Source organism: Macaca nemestrina, chromosome 2 (assembly GCF_043159975.1).
Source record: "Macaca nemestrina isolate mMacNem1 chromosome 2, mMacNem.hap1, whole genome shotgun sequence".
NCBI lineage: Eukaryota > Metazoa > Chordata > Mammalia > Primates > Cercopithecidae > Macaca > Macaca nemestrina.
In genome coordinates this window covers 53,907,077-53,923,377 of record NC_092126.1, presented here as the reverse complement: position 1 = coordinate 53,923,377, position 16,301 = coordinate 53,907,077, and the positions used below count along the sequence as shown (strand labels likewise).

The 16,301-nt window shown below is 38.7% G+C and overlaps 2 protein-coding genes across 14 annotated transcripts in view; one reads left to right on the top strand and one right to left on the bottom strand.

Annotated features, from left to right (window-relative positions):
- The window catches only part of LOC105463701 (mediator complex subunit 12L), a 338,063-nt gene that overhangs the window by 141,450 nt on the left and 180,312 nt on the right, over positions 1-16,301 (bottom strand). The gene's annotated exons all lie outside the window — the stretch shown is intronic.
- The window catches only part of LOC105463699 (purinergic receptor P2Y14), a 64,312-nt gene continuing 59,981 nt past the window's right edge, over positions 11,971-16,301 (top strand). Inside the window, exon 1 of one of the 2 annotated variants that reach the window (XM_011710920.3) lies at positions 11,971-12,101. The gene's annotated coding sequence lies outside the window, so the exon portion shown is untranslated. The remainder of the gene's footprint in view (positions 12,102-16,301) is intronic. The other variant, XM_011710922.3, reaches the window with a different exon arrangement.

The window sequence follows — 16,301 nt, the reverse complement described above, 5'->3', positions numbered from 1 at the left end:
TACAAATATGTATCGTGCAGCTGCCTAGTTCAATGTAATATGGAAATGCTTGACAAGAATAATTAATGTCGTCAAGTTTTGTTACAGATGTAAAAAAACAAAAACTAACAAGGCTATAATAACACGAATTTCATGGGAAAATGTTACGAATATTGACTGCTCTTTCTAAATTAACTTATAGAAAAAAAATTTTAATGTATAATTTATCTATAGTTTCAAAAGTACACAAAATCATCATTAGAATGGAACAGGGAGGAGTAACACTATCAGTGTTAAATAAAATTTTCCATCAATTTAGCAAGAAACTCATAAGAGTCATTTTGAATGCAACTTTTATTTTGAATACTCTTAAAGTTTTCTTATAAGCCACAATGAAAGGAAATCATCTAAAATTATAAAAATGATTAAAAAAAAAAAAAAGTCACCCTTAGAGACACACATCTCTTTTTCTCCTTAGTTAGAAACTCAAGATACAGAATTAAATTGGAAATTCCTTTTATTTCAATTTAGGCAAACATTCTTAATAATTAAGTAAACTGGCCAACTTCTCTTTGAATTATGTTAGAGTACGGTCGCAAGTGGTGGCTCACGCCTGTAATCCCAGCACTCTGGGAGGCCAAGGCAGGCGGATCACAAAGTCAGAAGTTCGCGACCATCCTGGCCAACGTGATGAAACCCATCTCTACTAAAAGAACACAAAAACTAGCCAGGCATGGTGGTGTGCACCTGTAATCCCAGTTACTCAGGAGGCTGAAGCAGGAGAATTGCCCAAACCCGGGAGGCAGAGGTTACATTGAGCCGAGATTGCACCACTGCACTCCAGCCTGGGTAACAGAACAAGATTTTGTCTTTAAAAAAAAAAAAAAAGAATTGTGTTCGAGAATATTCAGTGGTTGTAGTTGGGGCAGACTCCCCAGCAACTCCTAGAATTGAACCACACATCTGATTGATTTAATGAACAAGAATCTGCAAATAGATACCAGGTTTCCCAGAGTCTCCAAGTCTAGGTATAGGTTTAAATGTTACATGCAAGGCTTTCCAACATTCTGGACACATTTACATAAATACATATGCAGACAAACACACAGCACATATAACTGAGGCTAACAAGTTTAGCATAAAGAATGTAAATCAGCCCCTTAACCCATGATAGTTTTTAAACAGTCTTAAAAAGTTATATCCAATGCTTAAGATGGTTACTGCTAGCCTAAAGCAAAATATCTTTCATAACATAGAAAGCCATCTGTCAATTACCCAACGATGAATTACCTCTACGTATTTTTCAAAAAGCCTGAACCATATCATACGTCTTTTAATAGTTCTTGACTTCCCCTCGGTATATAACTTATAAATACAGCGTGAGTATCTTTTTCTACACCTTCTATATAGAATTGTCATGTTCCTTTGTAAGTATGAGTCAATTTCCAACATTTTATCCTTTGTGCTTTCCATGTCATGAAATATTTCAAATATTCCTTAATTGTGAAGTTTCTTGTCAGCATCACTTACCCTGGGATATCTCATCCGTTCATTGTAGATGTTAAAAATTTTGCCTTTACTAAGTTCATCTAACAGCATATTATAGAGGTTTAACCTTCCCCTGATTAGCTATTTATTTTGTAATAACATATGCCTGTGATTCAAATTTCACTTCCTATATTATCACTTTTCATTTCTCTCCTGAACTTTCATTTTTGTTGGTACACTCTCTTTCAAATATCTCTTTTTGTAAAATGTCATGAGGTTTATTATTGGCAAACAAGGAGGCAACACAACTACACACTTTGCTGCCACCTGTGCATGAACTGAATACCAGATGAGCAGTGACCAATCACCAACAGACTCTGAAAGAAGGGAAATGATTGGCCACTCCTGTATGTTATTTACATGATGATCTGTGAACTGGAGAATTAGCAATTAAGTTTGGCCTTTATGCAACTACTTACAGCTAATATACTGTGGTAACTAAAATGTGGACTGTTGCAGGGAAACTGGTATCATTTAACTAAATCATAACTCAAATATATTTCAGAACTGTGAAATCAAGGACTGCCTGCCTATAAGTGTATATGTAACCGTAATCATAATTCAAAGGAAAAATGGAGAGAAAAATATATAATGACATGTAATGTAACATGTAAATGCTTAGGCACAACTATTTGAAATAATGTCATTCATCCATTCAACATGAAGTGGTAAAATGCTTGGATCTATCCATTTAATTATGTGAATTTAACAGATACAAATATTTGTGACCCAAACACAACTTACATTATTACCATTAGTGATGTGGATTTCCAAAATAAATAATTCTTGACAAGATTCCAAATAAGAGTATTTAGTAGACAGTAGCTACATACTTGGAAAAATTAGGCTGGTGTATATTAAACCAGACAAAATACGTTTATATGTAAAATGGACTTAAATTATAGGCTCAGATAGTGATGAACAAGCTTTTCACCCATGGGAAAGTTAATGGGTCACTCCCATAAGCAGCACAGGACAATTCTTCACCATGTAAGAATTGTGCCTCATACTTTGCATACTATAAAGCATTCATGGCCCCAGCCACTGAACACAGGGACAACAAGAAAATATCCTGAAATCAACAAATACTCTCTGGGCAGTAATGCTGACAGTGAGAACCCTGATGGGGATTCCTGAGCCATTTGTGGAAAGACAGAAGAATATGACCAAGGTTTCAAGCAATATAGAAACCTAGACCTCTGGATATCAGTAGGTACCAACCAAATTTGGGAAGGGATAGAGTCTTAATAAATAAACAGTAAATATAGGGTAAACTTTTTCTTGGCCACTTCTATTAATCACAAAAAAATGGTAAAAAAAAAAAAAAAAAAAAAAAAAAGAAAGCAATGATTTCTATAAAGTTTATTATGAAGCTTCAATAGATGTCTGCTTTGAAGTTTTCTACAAATGCTATTTGAAAGGTACTATAGATATATAGATATACTTTGCATAGAAACCCCTAAAGTGGCAAGTTAAAAATAGTAATAATGATCAAATCTTACATAATGCTCATCAGTCACTGTCCTACATGCTTTACTTTTTAAAAAAATCTTTAAATCGCCACAAGAACCTTATATAGTAGATGTCCTATTACAGATGAAGACACTGAGGCACATCTAGCTAGGAAGTGAAGTGATGGCGGCAGGTTTTGAAGCTCGGGGGTCTGACTACAAAGTCCATGCTGTCACCAGGACTGCAACACTTTCCGTCTCCACCCCTCCAAGGAGGCCCCTTCCCCCTGAACTGATTTAACAATACCATCATATACCCAGGCCCCCTGAACTGAAAATCTGAGTGCCCTCTTTTCTTCATTCCCATGAACAACCTTCTACCAAATCCTGCCACTCCGCCCCCAGAAATAGACAATGCAGGTCTCTGCCCCGCCTGGCCTGATACCCACTGTAGCTCAACCCCAATGGTAGCATGTCTGGTGTCATGGATAAGAAAGGATTTTGGAGGTGCGCATCCCACTGGATGCCACCTGGACCCCACCTCTTATTTTGTGCCACGCTGAGAGAGGAAAAATAAACCAACTGCCATGATTTACATTGATGGCAATACTACTTGAGGCCTTGATTTTTCTGCTCCTTCCCAGTCTTTTGCATACTCTTTTCTAGAACTTTTAACACTGAATGATAATTTTTTAATAACATTAAAATACCTAATGTCTGTTGAGCACTCCCTACATATCAGCACCCGACTTGTATTAACCCATTTAATCCCCAAAACAAACCCATAAGGAAGTACTAGCATTGCCCCTAATTAGAGAGGAAGAACTAATTTTCTAAGGCTAGGGTTGAAGCTGGGAAGCCCTCTCAACTAAAGCCTGAAAAAACTGCTTAATAAGTATAACAGATAATATCTAACTAAGAGAATATTAGTTTAAGCCAGTCAATCAATCATACACTTTCAGTCATTTTATTCACTTATAATTATAAAATAGAATGGCTCGTGTAATTTATTGTCAAAACCAGGACACTTTCGAGAGTGAAAGTGTTACTCACTGAGCTGGCACAGCAGGTTTCAACCGGGACTGTGTGGGCAAACAAGAATATATGCCCCTATGTTCACAATACATAGGAAAATATGTCTATGTTAGGACAGCATTACCTAGTAAAACAAGCAGCTTAAGATAAGGAAAAAGAACTCCATGAATCCAGCCATTTCATTAATGAGAAGCTCCCCCTGCTGTGAAGCTTCTTCCATGGAGCTAACACAAACTGGGAACCCCTGGATGCTGGATTAGCAGCTATTCAACAAAAATCTCTCATGGATACTTTCTAGGAGCATGGAGAACAGTTTTCTGAGTTAGCGCCTGTTGCTTGAAGTTTTGCTTAATACCACAAGAAGGAACACAGTCCACCCAAGGTGAATATTTGATTGCTTTTGCTTGCAGAAGGAATAAATAATCTAAATTCTAATTTATATTTTTTCTCTACTCCAAAACAAAACTATCAGAAATCTTTCCTAATACTATTGACTGGTAGGTGCAAAATTTATGTTCTGTATTGATTTCAAAAGACCTTTAGAGACAGACACCACATTTGCCCTTCCAAGGCACCGGTCTCCCTGCAGACCACAACTACATGAAAAGCTGATCAGGAGGTAGAGCTAGGTGAGGGCACAGAGTACTCTAACTACAACAGCGGGGTCACAGGAAGTCTGTGATTCTTCTGAGAGAGACTGATGATTGCAAAGCCCAATCAAGTAGAAGGTGGGCTCTGAATAAATCCTTCTATCATAATTAAGTCACAAAAGTGTAACCACACACCGTCACACAGCTCACCTCTCTTAGTTCATTCCTGCTGCTGTAAAAAAATACTTTAAACTGGGTAATTTATAAACAGCAGAAATGTCTTGCTCACAGTACTGAAAGCTGCTAAGTCTAAGATCAAGGAGCCAACAGATTCCGTGTGAGGTGAGGACTTATTCCTCATGGATGGTGCCCTGTGTCCTTACATGGTGGAAGGCCAAAGGGCCTCTTTTATACAACCACTGATCCCATTCACAAGGGCTCTACCTCATGGCCTAGTCACCTCCCAAAGGCCCCACCTCTTAATACCAACACATTGGAGATTCGATTTCAACCTATTTTTTCTTTTATTATTTTTTTTATTTCAATAGGTTTTTGGGGAACAGGTGGTGCTTGGTTACATGGAGAAGTTCTTTAGTGGTGATTTTTGAGATTTTGGTGCACCCATCACCCAAGCAGTGTACAATGTACCCAATGTGTAGTCTTTTATCCCTCGCTCCCTCCCATCCTTCCCCCTGAGTTCCCAAAGTCCACTGTATTATTCTTATGCCTTTGCATCCTCATAGGTAAGCTCCCACTTATAAGTGAGGACATATGATGCTTGGTTTTCCATTCCTGAGTTACTTCATTTAGAATAATGATCTCTAACTCCATCCAGGTTACTGCAAATGCCATTAATTCATTTCTTTTTATCAACACATAAATATTAGAGGGACACAAACATTCAGACCACAGCACACTACCTCATGACCACTGAGAATCAGACAAGTGAACTAGCATAGCTGTTCCTTAAATGACTCATTCAAAGACTAAATATAAAAATTTGGGCTGGGTACTGTGGCTCACGCCTGTAATTCCAGCACTTTGGGAGGCCAAGGTAAGCGAATCACCGGAGGTCGGGAGTTTGAGACCAGCCTGACCAACATGGAGAAACCCTGTTGCTACCAAACTACAAAATTAGCCAGGCGTAGTGGCACATGCCTGTAATCTCAGCTACTCGGGAGGCTGAGGCAGGAGAATCACTTGAATCCGGGAGGTGGAGGTTGCAGTGAGCCGAGATCACGCCATTGCATTGCAGCCTGAGCAACAAGAGCGAAAACTGTCTCAAAAAAAAAAAGGCCTCACTGATTCTTCATTCTGATTAAACTAACTGGTCCATACATAACAGCATAAGAATAACTGTTGTGCTCGAATTATTAATTATAAAGATATTCAGCTCTCTACAGCATTAATTGCCTAAAACCACAGTTCTAGTCAGGCCACCAAGGAAATTAAATTACCAAGATAACCACACAACCCTCCCACAACCCAGAACTAAAAATAAGTGTGCCTAGCTAAAATCATTTGCTGGCCAGAGATGACTGTTCTACATAATTTCAGGTGTGGCTTATTCTTTGGGTAGAAAAAAAACCAAACAAACAAAACTGTACATGTGATCACCCACTGCACTTCCTTTGACTTCAATTAACCCTCAGTCAAGTTCCCTGAAAAGTCAATACCACAAATCTTTCCTTAAACTTGCTGAGGCCATGCTCCTCCCACACATAGTGGCAGGATGAACAAGCAGCAATGTTTATCAGAACAGCTGTGGGAAAGTTTATCTGACAAAAACGAAGTATGTTCCTACATTCCTTAAGTTTCATTCCAGCTCACTCGGGGACTTTCCAAGGCCTTGTTTTCCTAACTTGTCCTATCACTGTATTAAAAAGCTGAGCAGTTAGGGTGCTGAGTAAATAAACTGTCTGATAAAGCAGCATGTCATCCTCTTAGTTACTTGTCCTAAGTTGAATCATTATGCAGCTCAGGGATTCAGACACAAAAAAACCCCACAAAAGGTGTTCAAAAGTGTACAACTACAAGTGATTAGATGATTTAACACACTTGGGACATTATTTAAAATATTCAGAGTCATTGTTCTCAGATAATTTCCATTGTCTCGTTTATCTTTACTTGCAGAACTAGAGCACAGAGTTGGGGAATATTCTCTGTCTTCCCCACATTCCGGTTACAGATACTCAATTAACAAATACTTCTGAGTACCTACTATGGTACTGAACACCACGGGTACAAAATGAAGCCAGCAAGGATGGCTACGCATGATACAGAAACACAGGCCACATAAGAAGAGTAATGACAACACTGAGGTATTAGGGGCATGTCCAAAGATGTGGTGAGTCTTGCACGCAAATGGGAACAAAAGGAAGATAATGAGAGATGACACATTTGTAAGACCTGAAGGTGAAAAAGAAAATGCTTTCCTCTGCTTCCTCAGCATCTTTCCAAAAAAAAAATACTGAAAAGAGAAAATACACACACAAACTTTTTTGTTTTTGTAACAAAGTTCTAAATTCTGATTCTTTGCTATTATCAACCGAGATTCAGTTCTTCTGATTTTCAAGAATTAAACCCAATCTATTGCTAGCAATACAGAAAATCTGTTTGCACACTTCAACTAATTGGGATTAGACAATCAACCATGACTCAATGTTAGTATCCATACCAAAGTGAGGTTTTGTGAACTGCCTATAAAATATAGGCACCTATTATTTTTTTAAAAACTGTTACTTCTTTCAATCTACCAGAAGGGGGTGATATTGTACCAGGCATTTGTTTCTCCACTGTAATTATCAGATGAAGGCAAGTGCACAATTGCCAATGACGTCCCATGTCCTGTCACTCATTGCAAGAGGTTTAACAAAAAGGCATTATTTTATAATGCAGTGACTTAAATCACAACTTAATGATATAATTTCTGCCCCCTTTCTCCACTACTCTAAATCAACAAGCTGGTAGAACTGAATGCTTCACATAGAGAAAAAGAAAAAGGCATGTCTGCATTTGATGTTTTCCCATAAGATTACACTTTTTCAATGCACTTTTTCAATTACTTTACTACAAAGCTCAAAAACTTTATGGCACACTAAATTATGAAGTCCTGAGCATGACATTTCGGATCTCCCACATTACGCACTGCTCCACCGTTGCTGGTTTTCCTAACATTAAACCTCGGCTCACATCGTTCTTTTAATACAGTATTAAGTTGACTTTCACCCCCATTCTACAAGTAAAAGAGCCATCCAGCAAGAAGCATTTTGGATGTCAGTTCCTTCAGAGATCCTATAGAGGACAATTTCCAAATATGCTTCCTTTAAACATCCTTGTACACTGTACTTTCATAAAATGTTTACACTAGGCCTTTACCAAAATCCTCTGTATTCTTATCTCAATATCCTTTTATCAACATCCAGTGAGATCCTTTCGGCAGCCATGCCCCCCAACACATACAAAATACACACACAATTATAAATCACTTGCCAGCCAAAAAAAAAAAAAAAAACTAAATTATATAACCCAGTAAATATCTGCTATGGTTAACATAAATTCATTGAAAATGTTCATATATATCTGAAAATCCATCAATAGGTACTAATTAAACAAATTATGGAATACTACAAAGCTACAAAAAAGAATAAGGTCTATACAGGGCTCACACGAACAAGTCTCCAAGGGAGCAAGTGGGGACGAGGCCGGGTGCGCTGGTGTCTTATTCACTATGCTCAATAAAGCAACCAGAGACAGGCAGGGGAAGGGCAGTAACAGTGAAGTTGTCTCCGTACTTATTTTAAAGAAAAATGATTTCAAAAGACATATGGTAACAATTATGCATAGCTGAATTCTGGGGTAAGGAGCAAAATAGGACATTTACGGAATCAACATGTGAGCCAGCCAGTTATTTATGATCTGTTGATGACGGGCTGGATAGAAACTGACTGGAAACAGTTACATACATATTTGGGGATTACGTGTGTTAAACTCACTCTATTTGTAGTATGAATACACAAGGGATGTTTATATATAACCAGTCCTATTACTAATAAGGCAGGGTCTTGCCTGGAAATGGTATCAGACAATGTGTGGGCACATGGGATGGGCTGGGGTGGTTGTCATATCAGGGGTATGTTGAGGGCTCTGAGAAAAAGATTAGTCAGGAGGAAATCCACAATATTTTAATCTAAGGATTCCACAAAAGGAAATGGGAATTCAGAACTATTTAGTATAAATCAAAACACCACAGATAAAAGGAAAATATTGACTATTTTAGATTTTGTTTTTTAAAAGATTCTTCATGCAAGGACCAAGCCCTCTATTATTTTAATTATAATGTTGTTATTGGCTATGCTGTATTATGCCTGGTGTCTAGTGTTGAAAAGAGTCGTTATCTGTGTTGCTAAAAGTCATAATAAATTTTTTTTTTTTTTTTTGAGATGGAGTCTCACTCTGTTGCCCAGGCTGAAGTACAGTGGCGTGATCTCAGCTCACTGCAACCTCCACCTCCCAGGTTCAAGTGATTCTCCTGCCTCAGCCTCCTGTGCAGCTGGGATCACAGGCGCACTCCACCACACCCAGCTAATTTTTTTTTATTTTATTTTATTTCATTTTTGTATTTTTAGTAGAGATAGGATTTCAACATGTTGGTCAGGCTGGTCTGGAGCTCCTGACCTTGTGACCTGCCTGTCTTGGCCTCCCAAAGTGCTGAGATTACAGGCATGAGCCACTGCGCCCAGCCTAAAATATCTAATTTCAAAAACATACGAAGACAGAATAAATACTGTCTGTCAGGCTAAAATACTTTTTCAAACATTAATACTTACTTCCAATTCAAATAAAGGAAAATGTGTACAAGCTAAGCTGTGATTTAAGCATATCCACAAAATGTCCAGCACAACCTAAAGACTACTTCAAAGTTCAGTCTCGCCACTTTCTAGCTTAGACAACTCTGAGTTAAATTTTCTGAGGCTCTATTTTCTTACCTGTAAAAAAAAGGAATAGTTACTTCTCCAAGGGTTGCCAGGTGTTTTGGCTGTGAAAGGATCTAGCAGGGAGAGAGTGCGCTTCAATCAAGTGTATGAGTATGTGCATTTGAGACTTGATCCAATCTTTGCAGATGAGCTTTCCTTTCAAGTGCCTGGCTGTCTGCCCCCTCCCCACCCCTCATCATCCTTGTCCTGCTACGTGCCAATAACACCACTGAACAGAGGTCACAAGCTGACTGCTCACAAGTCAAATACAGTGCACGGTCAGGTTTTATTTTAGCCCACAGGATATTAGGTCTACACTGGTTTGTAAGGTATTCGATTTAGACACCAACAAATGAAATCAGAGGAGACATATAAGGGCAGTAGCAGTGCACAGGCTCCAGGCTCTGCCAGGGTTTAAATCCCAGCTCCAGCGACCTGATGTAACATCTCCATGCCTCAGTTTCCTTGAGAAAAAGATGAGGAAGTAGACAGACCTACTTTACTCATGGGGTCATTGTGAGTAATCAAGTTAAAACATAGAGTGTTTAGAACAGCACATGTAAATCAGCGTTTCATGTTCTGAAGACACTGGGTCATCCCAAGATGCAGCCCATGACTCTGGCAAGCTTCCAGACACAGCTGACCCCCTCGGTGGGCCCTTTAGCTCTCCACTTCTCCATAATCCCTCTACTCCCAAGTGTCTTACATAGAGTCCAACCCATTTGTACCACCTGCCACGAGGGGACCACCTGTAGGACTATCCTTTTGGCCTTGGACTTAGCAACTCCCAGCATTAAGAGGAAAGCAAGGAGCTCCAGTCAAAAACATCATGTTCTCCCCAGTCATACTCAATAACATGTATGTGGAACACCCCACGGGGAAGTCAAGAAGCACAAAAGGGACCTGGAACAATTAATAGGTGTTTTTGAGACTGTCAGAGTAAACAGCATCTCCTGCAATAAATCAGGGAAGTCTTGAGAGTCTCAGCTTAGAGATATTGTTCATGCCAAACCATCCATATGATCAGAAAAATGTTTACAAGTGGAGGACTCTGCAATGCGCCCTGGTAATAACCAGGCTCTAGCGGCTCCTCCTCACGTCCCATTGTCCTTAAGCTTATTTACCCACCAGATCTCACTGCAGCTGAAGCTAACAAGCCTCTCTATGCACAAAAGTATTCTTAGCCCTTCAATCAAAGCATCAGTGAGGACTATTGGGGCCCTCTGGAGGTCTGAAGAAGAGTCCCTCTGGCAGGGAGACACGGGGAACTTCTCTAAACAAGCTCTGTGTCTCACAGGTATTTGCCAAGGATAAATAGTGACTAGTAAGTCTGTGAGGCAGAAAATAAGAAAATACTCTTCAAGAGGGAAATAACTCTTTGGGTATGTGTTTAGTCACTACTCCATCTCCAATGTTCAGAACACTGCCTCCTACATATCAAGTACGTATAAAGCAACTAGAATAGTAACTGGCATGTCATAAGCCAGTTATAATTATTATAACTGTAAATGTATAGTTATGTTTTTAAGGCAAGCTGAACTTTACTAGCTGTTACTCATAATTTAGCAATGGAACAGCCTAAGTAAATACACTTCAAATGCAGAAGCCTTATAAGGTAAGCTTTTCAGCCCCTTGTTTTCTTTCTTTCTGGTTCTGAGTTTCACACTTTGAAGAGGACTCTGTAGCCATCTTCTGAGAACTTCCAAATCTAATGGCACTAATAGTCAATGGGAAAGACTGTGGAGCACTGCAGGACATCACCAATTATACTACAGAGCCTGAAAGGAACAAAAAATATGAAGACTTTCAAAATAGTAACACAGACAGCACAAACACCAAAATGTTAACACGCGAGGAGTTTATCTGAAGTTCTACTTGTGATCTATTTATAAGTAATGTTCAAATACGGGAAAATTCATGTGGGAAAAATGACAATGCAACTCCTCTTATCTAGAAGATGTAGACACTGGTGTCAAAATACTTCTTTATTCTGTTAATTCCGCATTTCCAGGTAGCTCCAACTACCCATCTCTGCGAGTTATACTGTGAAGGTGCTGACAATTTTCTGTGAGGGTGCTTCAGAAAGAACCATATCTTACACATCAGTTCTCCACCTCATACCACATGTTGAATTTGACAATGGCAAAGGTTAGAAAACAGGTTGTTGACTGGCTGTGCATCAGATGATGTAAGGATGTGGGGAAAAGTAGGAGGAGAAATAAAAAAGCAGGACTGTTTTTGCATTACTGGAGGAAAGGAACTAGCTCAGAAGTCAGCCTGACACCCACAGAGATTAAAACGTCTCTTCCTTCCTCTTTGTTTCCACGTCCCAGTCTTCAACAAATTCTATCTGACCACAGCAGCAGACGGACCCACTATCTGTGGTTTCTGTCAAGTTCCTGATTTTCATCCACAGTTGAAGATGAGCAAGAACTCTGTAACAGTGTCACCTTGGAGCCTGCACTGAGAGGTATTTCAAAATGAGTGAAGCGTGACTCTCACAGATGAAGGCCTAGACGCAGGTAAGGAAACAGCTTTTCCATGAAATGACTTGTGTTTATGTGAATGGTGCATGGGAACAGAAAAGATTTCTGAGCTGGACAGCAACAAAGCTAAGGAACACTGAACCATTGCCACTCACATTTTTCTCAGTGGGTTACTTTTTGTTTGACAACTGTAATTGGCATATGAATATATTTCCCTATGCTAATATGGGGATCCAATACTGAAATATCATTTATGATTATTTAGGATTTTCAATAGTGGCTGTCAAAATATATGTGATGAAGAGATATCAAAGAAAATGTTTAAAAGGTAGCCATCCAGGACAAACATTTCAAAAGCTCGTAAATATGTATTAAAATTGCTTCTCAAAACTACAAAATCAATTAGAATAATACTTAGGTCAGTATGTTTTTGTTTGCAATTGTATATATGTACAGATATACAGTTGCATTTACTTGTACATACACTTATATAGGCAAAAGCTTTTATCTTTGTCATTATTAGGGTAAGTTAACACCTAATAAAATAAAATGCCTTTAAATTGTAAATCACAAAAATATATGTCCTATGCATAGCAAATATTTGAGTTCATATGCTACTTATTTATAGTCTATGACTAATCAACTAAATTACTTACAATTCTTTAAATATTATAAATTAAATTACATTCAGGAGAATTAGCACAGACCCACAACATCAGCTTATTCAACCAAGCCCATGCAATCCATCCTGTCTATATATATTCTTTTTAACCAAGGACAATCAATCCTATGGAGAAAATGAATCAAAGATCACGCTAGTAAAAAAAATAGTTTGCATATTCATCTTTCTAAAACATACAAACTTGATAATCAGTTTTAGCACTAGAAGAAAAACCTAGCCATTAAGTTAAAAAGAAAACAATGTACTCAGAAAATACCAATGGCATATTTTATGATTTGTAAACATGCAATGAATTTTATATTTTGATGAAATTTATGAATACTATATATACAAACAGGCATACAATTGTGCACACACAATTAACACACCGGTATATATGAATGAACTGTATATTGCCATGTCTGGCAAAAAAAAAAAAAAATGGCGGGGGAGGCCAGGCATGGTGGCTCACACCTGTAATCCCAGCACTTCGTGAGGCCAAGGTGAGTGGATCATTTGAGGTCAGGAGTTCGAGACCAGCCTAGCCAACATGGTGAAACCCTTATCTCTACTAAAAATACAAAAGTTAGCCAGGCAGTAGTGGTACATGACTGTAATCCCAGCTACTGAGGCAGCTAAGGCAGGAGAATCGCTTGAGCCTGGGAGGTGGAGGTTGCAGCGAGCTGAGATTAGGCCACTGCACTCCAGTCTGGGCGAGAGAGTGAGACCCTATCTCCAAAAAAAAAAAAAAAAAAGTGGGGAGATTCCAAGGTACTCAAAGCATGAAGACTCAGGGGAAGTGGGTAGAGTGCAGAGAAAGAAGTATAATTTGCCTACTTCACAGCTGAAGCAGGTACAGAGGGTGTGACTATCCTGAGCAAGGCCACCCAGCTTATCTACTCAGGAGCCTTGAATCCTCTGAGCACAGGGAGGACGCCTTCACTCCATTCACCATGGGTGGCTCCTGCAGCCCACAGGATTCCAATCAGCCCAGCCTCACTATAGGTATATCCACTCCCTGCCCTTCCACCAAGCCACCCAGTCACCATCACCATGTCCTTCAATATTCCATCCTCTTCAACCATGTATTTTTAGGATACTATTTAAAATTCCCCGGCTATAAAAATGTTTTATCTAGTACCATGTACATTTACTTTGAGAAAAAGTTATAGCTAAAAACAAATGATTATTAATTATTGCTAACATGTTTAAACAGAATACAAGTGGACAGGAAAAGGGGAAAGGAGTAGGGAAAAAAGCCTCTCAATGTCAGGAGTGCCCCTCCTCCCCACCTTATCAGTAAAACAGCACTGTAAGGATTAAATCAGATAATATTTGTAAAGTCTTTAACACAGTGATGCAGCTATGTGTTGTTTAACAACGGAGACACATTCTGATAAATACATCCTTAGGTGATTTCACTGTTGTACACACATCATAGATTATAATTACATAAACCTAGATGATAGAGCACACGCCATTATACAACTCATTATAATCTTATGGGACTACAAGTGCATATGCAGTTCTTCACTGACCAAGATACCATTATGCAGTGCATGATTGTATGTATAAAAAGTATTCAGTAAATAAGGTCTGACATCATTATTTTCATTATAAAAACTAATTTTATCAAGGTAAATGTTTATGTAATTAGATATCAGACTACTTAGAAACATAATTCAGATATTTCAATACCTTTGTAGATCAAAACAGGGAAAAATATAACATAAAACTAGCTACAATATTGCTTTTCAAACTTTAACCCACATCAGAATCACCTGGAAGGCTTGTTAAAACACGGTTCCTTGGGCTTTATCCCCCCCCAGAGCTTCTGATTCAATGTGACTAGGCTGGGGCTTAAGAATTTGCATTTCTAGCAAATTCCCAGGTGAGGCTGAATGCTGCTGACCTGAGACACACTTTGGGACCCACTTATGTACAGAGGAATTCCACAGTTGCATTTGCCTTACCAACAAAACTGTCTACAGGTTCCTCATTCAATCTAAGCTAGTTAATTAGTGAGCAAAATAATGAATAAATGCTTAAAAATAAAAAGACTATATTATCCCCATGATTAAGCATATTATTTACGACCAAAAGAAAAAAAAAGGAAGATTGACAGATATTTCCTACTACACCTATGATGCTTCTAAAGTGCTGAACAGAAGAATACTGTTCCCTAGAGTAACGTTCACTCTATAAAGTGCTTCTAGAGTGAATTTAGATGTTGAGGATTCCCTAAGCCTAAGGCTCTGAGAACTCAGAAGTCATCAGGTTTATTCCATTTGGCTCCAGGATTTCCTTAAAAGTTAGGTCGGTCACAGGTGAGCTGTTGCAGCCTCCCAGTGTGAGCGGTCTCTAGAATACCAAAAACAGACCAGTCCAGGAAGTAGGCTGACGCCAACACAAGCATATTCTGCCATCGTCACGAGCATCCTCAGCCACCAAAGGCTGTCTAGTGGAGGATGATGAACAATAAGGAGAGTTTCATTTAACTGAAAATTATATCAGTACAAGACTGCCAAGTTTGTTTGGGTAGAGCAGTGCATCGCAAAGTCTAGGGCCTAGACCAGCTGAATCAACATCACCAGTGAGCTTGTTAGACATGCAAATTATTGACTCCAAACCTACAGAATCAGAAACAATGGGGGTGGAGCCCAGCAATCTGTTTCAACAAGCCCTCCAGGTAATTTTGTTGCACATTCAATTTTGGGTGACCCCGTGTCCTGGGACAGCTCCAGTTTTTACCTATTGTCTGAGCATAATTGAAAACAGTGCCTCCTTTCTATCTCAAAAGTGTCCTTGACCATACAATAAATTAATTATGGTCATCAGCATGATCACCCTGCCAGTTCATACTGGATGCTAAGAAGGCATTTCAGTGGTCAGATGCTGTCTACTGCTTGGGACTTCAAATTAGCTTCAAGTCTGCTGCTGTACTCTGGTGCTACACCCATAGCCTCCCCACCATCACCCCGCAATACTAAAAGATGCATTGCCTCCTAAAAGTCTGAGCAGCACAGCTAGATACATCAGCTTCAGCACAAATATCCTATCTTGATAAGAAAAAATACCTACAACCAAACTATATAAAATCTATTTTAAATTCCCAGCTTCCTAAGTAGTGTGAGGAATCAGGTCTCCAAAACCCTCTTTCCTGAATTTTTTGGTTCTTCTTTACAGGGAGTTTTATTTTCCTCCCTAGCACCCTTAAAAAGCATAAAACTAGTAATTAATGAACGCTATTTTTATAGTAATCATTCAGCTACATTAATTCACTGAAAAACCAAGTTTACCACAGCAAAGCTTCTCAATCCACCTGTTCTTTTAAAGTCAAAGTGAAATACTGGTCATATGTTTTTAGATCTGATTAAATTCCTTTGAAATTTTTGTCTTTACTCGGTATAAATTAAATTGCTAGCTTTTTATTCTTCACTGAAACTTCCCATCTGTTGTTTTTGAAAAACATCAAAGGCCTTAGATATCATGTTCTGACCCCTCATCATTCAGAGAACAGGCAGAGAGTTGTGGTGGCTTCTACCCAATTATATGACATCTGCTGTTGAGGTTAA